This window comes from Magnolia sinica, chromosome 5, assembly GCF_029962835.1.
Source record: "Magnolia sinica isolate HGM2019 chromosome 5, MsV1, whole genome shotgun sequence".
In the NCBI taxonomy this organism is placed as follows: domain Eukaryota; kingdom Viridiplantae; phylum Streptophyta; class Magnoliopsida; order Magnoliales; family Magnoliaceae; genus Magnolia; species Magnolia sinica.
The window spans coordinates 114,342,803-114,357,711 of NC_080577.1; the positions used below are offsets into that span (position 1 = coordinate 114,342,803).

The window sequence follows — 14,909 nt, forward strand, 5'->3', positions numbered from 1 at the left end:
GCCTTGACGTAAGCTCCAGGGAGTTGAGACGGCCTTTAGCTTCCTGCTCACTGTGGGCAGCCTGGTTGCTGATCATAGCAAGAAGCAGCTTGGATCCTGTGTCTTAAATCATGGTTCTGCTATTTCTGAACTCTGGAATGCAGCCCTCTCAGATGCCGCTGTTTCAGAAGAGTGAGTGTGTAGGCTGTAGTGCTCCTTGTTGCAAGCTGTGCCTCTTGAGGATATGTCTTGCAGGTTTTGCTTTGAACTGGCGCTGCTGTGCTGTAGCATAATAGTGTTTTTTTTTTTTTTTGGTCGTTTCAGTTTTATTGGCACTCCTACCAGGATGGAAAAATCAAAGCTGAAGTTAAATCTTCAGGAGTTCTCAAGCTTTAGCAGCATTGCAACTTCAGGAATCGCCGTTTCTTTGTTGCAAGTATGGACATGGCTGTTGATTGTAGGCCTGGCAAATCATTCAATCAGGTGGTTTGAGGTGAATGTTAGAGTTGTCATTGATGCAGTTCTCGGGGGTATTTGTATTTTCTTGTTCTGGGGATTAGTGGTTGTAGATGCAGCTGTGTGTTGATATCGCCAGTCCTCAAGAGTGCAGATGCTGCGTTCTCTGCTGTCTTCTGTGGAGTTGTGCATGGAGAAGTGGCCGTGGTTCAATCTATGATTTTTCCGACCCAAAATGTGTTGCCACAAGTTCAGATCAGCTTCAGTTTTAGAAATTTCTGGTATAATCAAAGCAGCAAGTACAGGTATTCTCTCATCATCTTCATAATAAGCAGCAGAATTTTTTGTCATGGTTGAAATGGCTGGTTAAATGGTGTGGTTTTGGTGATTTCTCCGGATTGTTGATGGTAGTTTGTTTTGCTCTGCTGTCAATGTTTGACTCAGGCAATGGTTCCGTTGCCATTTTTTGATGGTAGGTTTGGTGAGGCTTATAGAAGGTGGGCCGTTTCCTGCACTTTCCGATGCGGGTCATGTGGGTGGGGTCTGTAGTTTCAGGGCTGGATGTATGGGTTGGAGCAACCTTCTTTTTATGGTGGTTTGGCTTGTAGTTTTGTGGTTGTTTGGCTTATACGTAATTTGTCCACATACATAAAATTAAAGGTGATTTCCTCCCCAGCTATTGCCACCTTTCAAAAAAAAAGGGTAGTCAGAACCTAAAGAAAAACATGGATCATGCAGCATAGAATTGTTGGATCAAAGATGGATTACATACTGAACTTCAAGCTTCACGTGACCCTCCCACACCCCCACACCCACAACCAATCCACCCACCCACCTGCGTGCGCACACGCACACATAGAGTTGCCCACCTGCCCGCCTGCCCGGATGCACATGTGCACGCGCACACAATTTAGGTCAAGAAACTGACTCTAGGATTGGCCTCAACCAGTGTTCGAAATATTGATATCGCGTTACGTATTGCATCCTTGGGATACAGATACATATCGGTTATCTCACGGGAAATTTCGTTTGTATCTAGTAATTTATCACACTTTTTGGGAAATGTGGGGAAACATTGAGAAAATGATTGAATTTTTCAGTGAAACTTCATGGATTGTTAAAAAAGACCATAATACACACTTTTAAATCATGACATCCCAAAAAAAAGTGCACATAATAGGTGCCTTTTGTATAGGGTCCTAAGCTATACGTTGTCTGACTGAACTAATGCAATTATATTCAAATTGAATGCATTTAGAGTGTATGTGATGACCATTTTATCAAACACTCCTAAATACTTCGAAATTAGTCTCAATTGACAACTGGTTGAAGGGAAATTTCGAAAAAATAATAATATTTTAATAGTTTTTTAAATTAAAAATGATTTTTATTTTTGAAAATTGACAATGACTTGACAAATCAATAGATCAGCCCTCATTCATGCTTGATTTCATGTTTGGAGTGAACCATTGCAAGCAATTTGGGAGAAATTGAGAAATTTTCAATTTTTTCCCAAATTTTACTAAATTGGACCACCTACACTCAAATTTCAAAATTAGAGTGTATGTGATGATCATTTCATCAAATACTCCTAAATACTTAGAAATTAATCTCAATCGACAGCTGAATGAAGGAATATTTCGAAAAAAATTATATGGAGATTTCATGTTTGAAGCAAAACATGAAGAGCTAATAGATTTGTAACCATTTGACACTGATTTAACATAATTTCAACAAAAAATGATTAAAAAAAAAATGAAAATGCTCACCGGATCGAACATGTGGGATATATCGGCACTATCTGTGGGTTTCGTATCGCACATGCAAGATACAAGATATATCGTGGGATATATTGGCACTATCTAAGTGTTTTGTATTGCACAAGCGGGATACAAGATATATTGTGGGATATGTCGGCACTATCTGTGCGTTTCGTATTGCACAGGCGGGGTACAAGATATATAGTGGGATATATCAGCAATATCTGTGCATTTCGTATCGCAGGGGCGAGATACAAGATATATTGTGGGATATATTGGCCGATATCATCAATATTTAAAACATTGGCCTCAACTAGATGAGGGTTCATCTCAAGTTTACATGGTTTACTCCTACTAGCAATAGAGTTGGAAGCCTTTATCTACTGAAAATTTTGAAAACACAATCACTCCACCATTGAAAGATGAAGCCGATGCATGCGCTATCCATGTCAAATGGTGGACACACACCAAGCTCATAATGTCAGAGTCTCAATTGTAAGAAAGAATTATTGATAAAATAATCATTTTTTCCATGATGACTCATTTATTTTAAGGCACATTTGTTTTTTTTAACATAGGAAGAGAATTGTATACAATTTAGAAATATGTTAGTACAAACTAAAATGGCGCATATTAGTTAATATAATTCGATATATTGCAAATATAATAATATTATCAGCACTAAAGCTCCAGATTCTGTATTTTAGTGACCCCCAGCCACATGACATGTAGGAGCTGCCATATGGTGCTACATCACAGGGTAATGCCATTTAGAATGCCAAGTGGCTCTTCATCTTCTTCTTCCTTTATTTTTTTGACCAAAAGGTGGAGCACACCACCTGAAATTTTATTGATTGATGAATGATGATAATAATAATAAAATTAAAAAAAAAAAATCAATCACATTTGAACACAATATCGCATATGCTATGCACAGACTATTAGCAAACCCGCAGACTATTGACCAATTTAGCCAGGACAGACCTTATCGGACTCCATTGTTTCCTATCTGTTATCTCCCTGCTTTGTCAATCACCAAGTGACCACAAATCCCCCTTGGGAGTTCCTCTGTCCTTCAGAATATCATATTTCTGCATAAGCCGCTTCCCAAGCGACCAAGGCCATCCACCATCTGCCTGTCTTCCCTTTCTCTACAACTGATTGTGCGATTCAGATATCAGTGCTCACGCTTGACCATATTTTCCACAGTGAGGGAGTGTCTTGTTTTAATGCTTTCCACCACCACCTTTGAGTCTGACTTGATGTTCACATTATAGGGGCCAAATTTCTACATATCTTAACTACATCTAGCACAGACTGTGCCTCTGCTTCTGCATTACCTAATTTTTAATGCCAAGTGGCTCAACATGCCCAAGATCTAAATCAATCATCAGGTAGGCCCTAAATTGGACGGGCCATGTCCCAGTATTTACATTGACTGGACAATCGTAACCCTCAGATTGGGGACTTTTTAGGAAACAAATAGACAGTACAAGGCACTTTGGCTGACTTGCCTATAATATATCCACCCTATATTATAACCACTTTACCTGAAAATTCTCCCAAAAACAGTTGGGATTGTCAGATCAGTGTGTTTTTTGGGATCTGCAAGAACCATGCTATAGCCTACACGATGATTGGTTCCAATCCCATGCATGTCCTCGATGAATAAAAAATCACTGAAGTGAAAGAAAATCCCAACACCATTATTAGCCTAAAAAAAATATAGTTTTTGATAATTCCTGTTGTGTGGGTATCCAGTATTGAATAGAACTGCAGACACAAGTCTAATAAGAATGAAATAACAAAAATATGATCTCCTAAGCAGTCATATCAAGCGCCTGGACTACAAACTGCAAGTACACTAATTTCGAGTTGGTATCAACTCTCAAGTGAAACATAACTGCAATCTGAAGGAAATTTTCATCAATATGAACACTAGGAAACACCATTAACTCCTGTCATTTCCTCTTCAAAAAAATATGTCCACAATAAAATCACCAATGTTCCAAATGCAGCATTAATGATAAAAGGTAGCACATCCCATTTATTCATGACAGGTGATCGGGGGCAAGATATGACTTGATATGGTGTGTTGAATACATTATTCTATTGTAGGAAAAACACATGTAGCCCTCTGACTAGCCCACAGATAACATCAACAAATCAAGGGAGCTAGCCGGAAAATGATGGGAACTGAACACAATTTCTGTGGATTGCAATCTAGCCAATGTGAATGGTGGACAGGTAGTTCAAGAACTACCAAAACAGATTTCTAAGAAGAAAAAAATGCAGGTGCCATGTGAAACACTTTCCACAAGCAAGGCTTCTTGGAATAGCTTCAAAGCACCAAGAATACACGCTTTACAACTACATTAGCAGCTTACACTATTGATTAACCTTTGAAATATTCCATTCTTTTATAACAGACATTACTAAAAGAAAGGGAAAAAAAAAAAAAGGACTTGAAAGTGCAACTTGCACCTAATATGGGTTCTTTATTGATGGAAATGGAAGCACAATGGGAAAAGCAAACCACAGCATATGGGAGGCTAATTGCATGTTTTCTCTCGATGCAAAATATAGAGTTTAGTCACCACATCAACATTATCTAAATAGGTGATGCGGACACTAGGCCATTCAAAGTATATCAACACAAGAGGCGTGTGTTACCCTTGTCAATGTGGTTAGTTGACGGGTACGGGTCGGGTCTTTAGAGGTTGAACACCTTACATATGTGTTCATGACATGTGTAAGTTGCTTGAAGGAGACATTTGGACTGTTGGATCGAGAGGATGGTGTGATCGGGACCGTTGGAGCGTCACAGCCCACCTTCACGGCATTATCATCGGGGCCCATCAGGCATCTTGAATTTGAATTTAGTTATGAACATTTGATTTATTTGAGTTTTGAGCAGTATGATGCAGGACAATTGACCACTTGCTCTAAAAGCTCGAACTGTTAGAGTATGGCGAATTAATCCCTTTATCTCATAGCTCAGGCCCCACATCGCATGAGTTAGGACCTCGGCCGAACCCCTTTCGTGGGCCCCAAATCAAATAAGCCACTCACCCCGAGTGTGTCCCCGCATCCCACGGGCTACCCCACTCGAGCCCGGTGTGAAATGCGCATTAATCAATCCCGGTGAGGAGTTTCAAACACAAGACCTCCGTGGGCCACACCCACCCCAAGTGTGCCCCTGCATCCCACAAGCGACCCCACTTGAGCCCGGTGTGAAAATGCCCCTGCATTAATTACCCCTAGTAAGGAGTCTCGAACACAAGACCTCTTGCTCTGATACCAATTTGATGCAGATTAACCACTTGCTCTAAAAGCTCGAACTGTTAGAGCATGGTGAATTAATCCCTTTATCTCATAGCCCAGGCCCCGCATCGCATGGGTTAGGACCTTGGCCGAACCCCCTTCGTGGGCCCCAAATCACTTAGGCCACCCATCCTGAGTGTGTCCTTGCATCCCACGGGCTACCCTACTTAAGTTCGGTGTGAAATGCGCATTAATCACCCCCGGTGAGGAGTCTCGAACACGAGACCTCCTACGTGGGCCGCACCCACCCCAAGTGTGCCCCTGCATCCCATAAGCGACCCCACTCGAGCTCGGTGTGAAAATGCCCCTGCATTAAAGTATGCGCACAATTTTGTGCGATTTTTTTAAATTTTTTTTTGAAACTTTTTTTAGTAGGGGTATTTTGGTAATTTCATGTAACTATGAATTTATAAGGGTATTTTACCCTAAACCTAAAGCATGTTATATTATGTTTTAAGGAAAAAAAAGAGAGCTTTTGCTTCTGACAATTTCGTCTTCGACTTCCAGTAATTGGAAGAGGGGGTGAGGCCCACGGAAGTAATTTCTCATCTTTTACTTCTCTCCTTGCTTCTTTTTTCAAGGTACTCTTTTCTTTAACCCTATTTTCTTCATTTTCTCCTAAAATCCTTAGATCTAGAAGTCGATCCTGTTTCTTTTTATCTAAATCATTAGATCTTAAAAGATTTTCATCCCAACATTTACATATTTTAACATTCTTCAAATGCCATCATCCAAAGCCTAAATTTGAAGAACCACCAAATTTTCCAGATTTCCCAATCTAGAAAATTCCTATTTTCTGGATTAGAAAATCCACTTGGATCGTTAGACGGACCTATTGCAAGACGAAAGTTCTATCTTTCGCCGGATTTGACTAAATTCAGATTTTAAGATTCAACGCTTCGTGTTTGTGATGGATGGGCATACTCATTGCTGCATTAACCTTATTTCCTTCTTGTGCTTATGATGTATAAGGCTGATTTTTTTAATTTGTTTCTAAAGATTGCTTAAATCTGCCCCTTTCAAATACCATATTCATTAAAGGTTGGATTAGGCCGTCCTACATCAGTAGGGCTACTCGTTTCTTCATATTATACAAACTATTCTACAATAAGATTCTTCACATGTTGAGTCCTTTGTCATCAAGAGTTGTTGAACCCTTTCAATTGGGAGATTATAATCTTTTTGTGATGCCAAACTATTCAATATATACTTTGTAGTTTAACACCTATACTATATTAAGCATTTTAAATCAGATGAACAAAAAGAGAGGAGAACATGAGAGGAGGGAGAGCTCTTTCGTATCTCCTCCCTTCCTCCCAGTAATCTATTTCTAGTAATTTAGGTTTACAAAAGATAAGATGAAGACGAATCCTAACCTAATCACAATAAAGACTCCTAACTTGATCACATTTAACAAAAGATGAGAACAAAATAAACAAAAAAGGATATAGTGTAGGGATTTTTAATGAAACACAAAGGAATAAAATTTCTCAAAAATCATATTTTAGGTTGATTAATTTAAGGATCCCCATTGTGATTAAGCCATGTTTCTTAAACAAATCCAACCATACATCACATGTCCATACCTGACTGACGAATCGATATGATTGTCGCTGCTAATCTCCCAACCAAGGGAGTCTCTTCCAGAACTATTCAAGGTCTAGGAGAAGCAAAACCACATCAAAATCCTTGGTAGGGGCCAGGATATGATCTTGAGTTGTCCAAAGAGTGGACGCCATGCCCAAGGGAGGGTGTACACATGTTGGTACACATGTTGATGGGAAAGGTGGAAACGTCCACCCTCTCTCTCTCTCTCTCTGATTCTCTTCTCTACACTCCCTCCTGGATAGGATTTTAAATAGGAGTTTAGGGTTTCAGGGGAGAAAAAGATCTGATGCTCCACCACTCTATAGATTCCTGTGTACCCTACTATGAAAGGAATCTGTTGACCTTCCTAATCCATGTACCCCAACCGTTCACCAACCCAAGGCCATCCCATGTCGCCCTAAGGTATGGCTTGTCATATCTTAGAATCCATTATGCGTGGTTTAAATAAAATCAACAGTTCAAACTCAAAATTAACGATTGAAAACTCATGATTAACCAATCAGAAACCATAAAAGCATTAGCCAGCCTTTAAAAGACTTTATGAACAGTCCAAACCCCAAGATCAAGCCACATCCTAATGTCCCAGGTGAACCCACACCCGCTTTTAGTGGCTTCTACCAATCAGGATCTCTCCATCCACACATTCAAGTCCAAGGATTTGATGAAGCTAGTACAATTGCAAGTATCTTCTAGTTTGGGCATGATGGGCCTCCTTGACTAGTACTTGCAAGTGATCCTGCTAATGTAATAATCAAAGGTCATAGAAGCTAGGGTACCATCCACACTTATGTGGGGTCAAGCGAGGGCGCTAACACCAAGTCTGGCCCAATGGTGGAGAATATCCATCCTAACACCAAGTCAATCCCCTTACATAAGATGACCAAGCTAATAGCATGAGTGTGTCCAAGCACTTACATGGCCATGGCTAAAGCATTGAGATCCATGAATCACATCTCTCTCTGGTCATAGATCAATGCTTCCAATCTCAGAGTGCCTAAGGATAACATACCCATAATCTTAAACATGTTCGTCGGATAATTAATTAGGCCGATCAATGAATAATCATATAAAAAAGGTAATAGAGCAACATAAACATTGGTTTTCAAGGGCACTACCCCAACATATAGTGCACTGCCAGAGTATATAGGATATGTTGCATTATGGGAGCACATGAAATTGTGCACATTAACAATCCCCCTCAAGATAGTGCATGGATATCATTCATGCCAAGCTTGACACTGATAGTCTTGATATGCACAACTAATATGGCTTTGGTGAAGCCATGTTTCTTAAACAAATCCAACCATACATCACATGTCCATACCTGACTGACGAATTGATATGATTGTCACTGCTAATCTCCCAACCAAGGGAGTCTCTTCCAGATCTATTCGAGGTCTAGGAGAAGCAAAACCACATCAAAATCCTTGGTAGGGGCCAGGATATGATCTTGAGCTGTCCAAAGAGTGGACGCCATGCCCAAGGGAGGGTGTACACATGTTGATGGGAAAGGTGGAAACGTCCACCCTCTCTCTCTCTCTCTCTCTCTCTCTAATTCTCTTCTCTACACTCCCTCCTGGATAGGATTTTAAATAGGAGTTTAGGGTTTTAGGGAAGAAAAAGATCTGATGTTCCACCACTCTATAGATTCCTGTGTACCCTACTATGAAAGGAATCCTTTGACCTACCTAATCCATGTACCCCAACCGTCCACCAACCCAAGGCCATCCCATGTCGCCCTAAGGTCTGGCTTGTCATATCTTAGAATCCATTATGCCGGGTGGTAGACTCTCAGGAGTTTCAACATCGGGTCAACGGTTTGAGTACCCATAGGTGGTGAAATTCCACTACGGTGTGCGTGTGGGGGTGTGTGTGTGTGTGTGTGTGTGTGTGTATAAAAAAAACAAAAAAAAAAAAAAAAAAAAAAAACTTCTCTCGAATGAAGCAATTGTTGACTTTGATGTGCTAATTTCTCTTGGATGCAATGTGATGGGGACATCAAAGGACCTACTCGGGTGAACTAGAGACGGAGACGACCACCCACATCAGCACAACTCTGTGGATGAGAGACGAGTTCCAGATGGGGACCGTCGGGCCATTTTGAAGACCCCACATGCATTGGACGTGCATCAGAAAGACCCCACTTTGGGATGATGCATGTGGGCTGCTTAGGAGACTATATTAGTCATAGGATTTCTAGTTCATGTCGATCCGACCGTTGGATCTTATCGATCAGGCCATCGGGCCACCAGAATTTCTGGATTTGGGACCCTTGGAGTCTGATCTTGCTTTCTTTATATTTTTTGTTATTTTTAGGATTTATTTGATGGTTGGGATTGATAATAAATGTTTTAGTTTTCTTATTTTGGATGATGGGTCACTTTACTTAAGTGAGTGACATAGTTGTAATTATGCTAAATTTTAATTCCAAAATTTTTAATTATAAAACCACAAGAGAAGTGGAGTTCCAACCCTAGTGGAGATTTGAGGAGGAAAAAAAAAAAAGATGAGCTCTCTTGTGTGAAGGAATTTTTCTCATTATTTTCTAGGGTTTTTTTTTTTCGAAAAAACCCTCCATTTCAATTGAATTGCGGAAGGGTAGAAACTTGTTTGGTGGTGGATTCCCCAAAGTACATATTTTCTTTTCCTCATTTTCGAAAGGTATTCTTCTTCTTCTTCCCTTGTCTTCCTCTTTTCCTTCCCATTACAACCTTCTAGACCCTAGATCTTCAATTTCCTATTTTCCCCAATTTCTAAAAACCCTAATTCCAAAATCTACAATCCCCATGAACCCTAATTTTTCTAATTTCAAAATTTTCCCTTTTCCTAACCCTAATCATAAAACCTACAAATCTGTCCATTGGGTGTGGAATGTGCCTATGCTAAATTGGAAGTTTTATCCTTTTATTGGTCCTAGTTTTAAATGATTTATGTGATTCCTTAGCATGCAAGCATGTGATTTAGATTAAATCAGATTTTATTTTCTAATGTTTACTCTTAATTAATTGGTAGGTTTAGCATCTTTTGTTAATTGAATTATTTTATGGACTCTTTCATAATCTCCACATTGCATGCTAGCATTAAATCGTGTGTCTTGCATCACAATGTTTATGATTGCTTGATTATCGCAACGTAGTGGAATGGAGGTACATGTCATGAATCTCATGTCTTGAAGGATGGTTTTCAACAATAGTAATTCACTAGCTGCCTGATCCATCACACGATATTCTGCTTTGACGAAGGAGTAAGCAACAATGGATTGATCTTGCTTTTCTAAGTAACCAGATTTCCTCCTACAAACGTAGTAGATTGCCGATTAAAGGAAGAATCGGTCCAATCAGCAGTCAAATTCATGATGCAACTCTAGAACATTCTTGAGTTGCCTTGTAATCTATGGATTTCATTGAAAATTCCAATTGCATCCCAGCTTTTTCTTGTCATTTCATCTTCAAACCATGAGCCTACCAAATCATTTAAGAGCTTCTACACTTTCCACAAGTTTCTCTTGTAAAATTGATTAGCAATCCAACAAATTAGAGAGCTTTGAAAGGAAAATTCGATAATGAGATGGCATAGAGATCCAAAGAATAATCAGACCAAAAGCAAAAGCAAATAATGGCAGATAAGCATACCAAAAAGGCTCCAAATTTCTAGTATATAAAAGGCATAACATAGAAGTCCCTCAACATCCAACAAAGGGGACATAAAACGCATCCCCACAACATGAAATCCTTACGAATTCTCAGTCCTTTGATTCAGATAAATACTAACCCGCTAAATATAGAGATTGTGTTGCTTCTTTCACATTATAGTTTGTCATTTTTGGGACCCAAAGGTTGGAAGCAAGATTCGTTCAGTAGAGAGATGGATTTTATTGCTAGAACAAGGTCCATGTCAGCCTTCCTCATCCCCACTTTTGTCCAACAGCAAAGGGAAAGTTGAAGAGGCTAAAATGTCAGAGCTACACGAAGCACTTTGGGTTTCCAAGCACATGGCTGTAGCGATTGTTCTCCAATGATTACAAAAATCTAAAATTCTATTATTACGAAGCCAATAGAATGGCAAAAATGCTGTCTCATTGAAAAAAAAAAAAAGTACCATCAATTTTTCCATTCAAGTTTCTTTTGTAATTTGCTTCATCACACGAGTTGTATCATATGAATACTAAGGGAGACAATCACACAATAAGAGATTGAGAAAACTCGTAAAGATGCTACAATCGCCTAAATCTTTTCGTAACCTTTTCGTTTTGTCCTCATCACTGATTGCTTAGATATGGCAAAGAGTGCAGTCCAATCAAATTCTCAAAAAGTGAGGTAGCACCAATGTCAAAAGGGGTATCTATTCACAATTCATCCGTCAAAATCAGCTCTTCAAGGATCAAAGAAAGTTTACATAACGACTCATCCAACAAGAATATAAATCTTTTTTCCATATTACAAGACAAATTCATTCTTTAGTTTCACAAACTAACCAAAAGACCCTGGACAGGCCCAATTTACCTAGAGTCCTAACCCAATTGTTTATGGTGTAGTATCAATTACCATTATGAGGATTAATGGACGTCTAGAGTCGCATCATTCTTCTTTCAATGCTCCAAATCATGAATGTTTGGATTACCATGTGCATGTAACTCAGAAAGTTGTTGGAAATGGAACTTTGGAAGTTGATTATATGCACAACATCATAAGTTGTTTTGGTTTGGAATGTAAATGCAAAAAGTCATGCCAGAAAATTTGAGGCACTTGCTCTGGAAACTCTGAGGTTTTGTAAGTACTGTCGATAGTTTTGCTTATGAGGACCGCATACTACTGCTTCCAAGCATGAACTGTGATCAGAAAACTACTAGCTAGTGGCTGTGAGAGTTGAACAATGTTCAAAGAAGTTGGCACCCACCTTGTTGAAGGTAGTAGCTATGCCCTGTCCTAAGTTTCCTATAAATAGAAGTTGCCTATTTTTTATGCAAGTTGTTATAGTGAGAATGAGAAAGCTAGTTATAGGTGGTTGATTTGTAGGAAAAAAAAGAAAGGTGACAAGGAAGATATTAGGAGCAAACTTTTATTTGTCAACCAATTCAACGAACAGAGGTTGTTCCAGATGGCCTGCTACAGTCCAGGCCAAAATCATTGAAGCAGGGGCTGGGTGGATTCCAGGATTGTCATGCGAAACTGCAGGGTTGCCAGTGTTGTTGAATGAAGACCAAAATGTAGCCCCGGTCTGCAATCATGATCCTTGCGAGCAGTGGATCTTCATTGGGAGGGTAGGGGTTTTTAGTGATTGCCGGAAGTGCTTGATTTTGTATCCCATCTGTTTTGTATTTTGTAAAGCTGAATTGCTTTGTGGAGGCATAGGTGTTTTGTTGTTACGCCCCCTCCCACGGTTGTAAAAATTTCCCCCCTTACCAATAAAATTACAGGTGGTGTGCTCCCACCTTTCAGGAAAAAAACAAAAAATCACTTTACTAAAGTCAATATAGTAGGAAGTGACAATAATGCCCTTATTTCTAAATGTATAACAAAAATGAATGAGAATATGACAAATTACAAATTATCCTCGCACATCACAACACTCAAGCTGAAGCACAGATAACTGCTGATCATGCCACAGCTTGGAAGGGATTTAATGGCAATGTTTGTGCAATGATCCAAACATTTAACATGATTTGTGCAAATGAGTTTAGCCGCCGCTGCCTCCCCGAGGAAGTGACAATCAACCTCAATGCACTATTTCTTTCATAGAACAGAATTTTCTAAAATGTGAATGCCTCCTTTATTATCATAGTAAAGTATCCTAGAAAGCCTGATGTTAGAGAGAGAGAGAGAGAGAGAGAGATAAGAAAAACAAGAAGAAAGCCGGACATCAACACCTAATCTTGCTACACCAGTTGCTTTTTTACTCTTTCATGATAGTAAGGATAGAGAAGATGACCAGATCAAGATCTTTTAATGGTCTGACAGCCTTGCAGTTCACATCAGTATATACATCAACACTCCCAGGTCCTCATTTGAATACAATAATGCCTTTAACAAGAGAGGACATGAGACATCTCAAGATCCCGTAGCCACAACAAGATGTTATGCACGTTGTAGACACCCCACCCAGGCTAGCAACCTGATGAAGCGTAGATGATCCTTAGAAACTAAACCTAAAATCTCAACCATTTCCAAGCCTAAGCCAAACTTTAGTTGAACCCAAGCCATTATCTAAGTTGAGCCATACCCAAGCCACTACCTAAGCCAAGCCATACCCAAGTTGTTTCCAAGCCAAAGCCTTAAACCCAAGCCTTAAGCTGCTCTCTAGGCATGGATGAGCTAGCTGGCTAAATTGCATAGATGAACAGTAAACGAAGGTAATTCGATTACCACCTCCTCTCAGAATATGTGCCCCAAGCTATAGCTCCCCTAAAAGTCAACTATGCTAGGACCTGCTATACCCTAAACTTTCACCCATTTACCGTTTTACCAAGCCCTTTAGCCCATAAGAAAGTGTCATGTGATATCTCCCTTCTCTCCACCAATCTTAAGCCGCCACATCATCATTTACCCTTCATAATCCCTAAAATTACCCAAAAATCATCCTAATGAGCTATAAATACCCCCCTCTCATTTCACACTAACTGTAACGCCCCTAAAATCGGCACCCAAGTACATAGACTCCGGTCCCGAGTGTTAACCAAATGAAAACGCATGTGTGTCCTCATTCAGATTCAAATTCATTCTGCACACGAATAATCAAAGTAACACAATTCACTTAGCGGATCTAAAGCGCGGTAGAGATAACGAAACATTCAGAATAATAGGGCTAACAGTAAAAAATACAATTTCAATGGCGGTGATCGCCTAAGATGGGGATTATATAAGCCACAATATACATACCCAAGACGGTTAAAGTGTAAAGCTTTCAGTTTACGCCCAATTCTTTACAACATAACGGCGGTGACACAACCTGATATAAGCCTACCTGTCTAAGGTCTCACTAGTACCTGCATCAATGGTATGCTTGGTTGGTGTTTTAAAACATCGTCCCGGGTGGGAGTGAGTAGCTAACTCAGTGGTTCCATTAGTTCTAAGTTACACATGTTATCAACCCAATCAACGCGGTTAATAATAAAATAAGAAATCAAGCACTTCCTAAATACTCTTGTTAAATGCATGAAAGAGATTATGAAATGATGCATGCACCTCATAATCCAACACTCCCTCACAAGCGACTTCAACGCCTATTTCGCAAATGCCAACACTCCCTCATCACGCGACATCAACACCAAATCGCCACATTCTATCTAATGCAATGGAATTGATGTGTATGTTAGCCAAGTAATTATTAAGTTTCATTCATCCAACATATTGGGGAAGCTAGAGTACCCTCATTTTATCATGGTCTCAACTGAATCACTAGGATCGGGGCGGCCGAAGCGGCTCCTTACCTGTGTCCCTTGATCCGTATTTGGGTTTATCACCTAGATGACAACTCCCCAATTAATGCGAGGCTAACACTAGCCCGACCGATCACTAAGGACCCGGATGACACAGTCCGGATGCACAGGGTTAGGCGGCCCATCAACGGGTGGAGGGCGCCCATAAATGATATAAAAGTCGTCACCCAAACACGAATGTGAAGCGGTTGCAACATCATTACAGTTGGATGCACTAGGCTCACAGCCTTCTTGATTGTTCATTGGTTACTACGGGGAGGCTCGTCACCCCAGTGTAGGCCGACAGTTCGGACACGGTGTCCATACCACCATGCCTGGCCCATGAGTCTTATGGATCGTACCACTAA

At 40.0% G+C, this 14,909-nt stretch overlaps 1 protein-coding gene and 1 long non-coding RNA gene across 3 annotated transcripts in view; both read right to left on the reverse strand.

Moving 5' to 3' along the window:
• LOC131246827 (uncharacterized) overlaps positions 1-14,909 on the reverse strand; it is a 62,989-nt gene that overhangs the window by 17,083 nt on the left and 30,997 nt on the right. The gene's annotated exons all lie outside the window — the stretch shown is intronic.
• LOC131246830 (uncharacterized) lies at positions 3,001-5,026 on the reverse strand. The gene is made up of 2 exons (XR_009171518.1): positions 3,180-5,026; positions 3,001-3,034 (listed from the first exon to the last, which is right to left on the reverse strand). It is a non-coding gene; the product is annotated as an uncharacterized LOC131246830 (long non-coding RNA).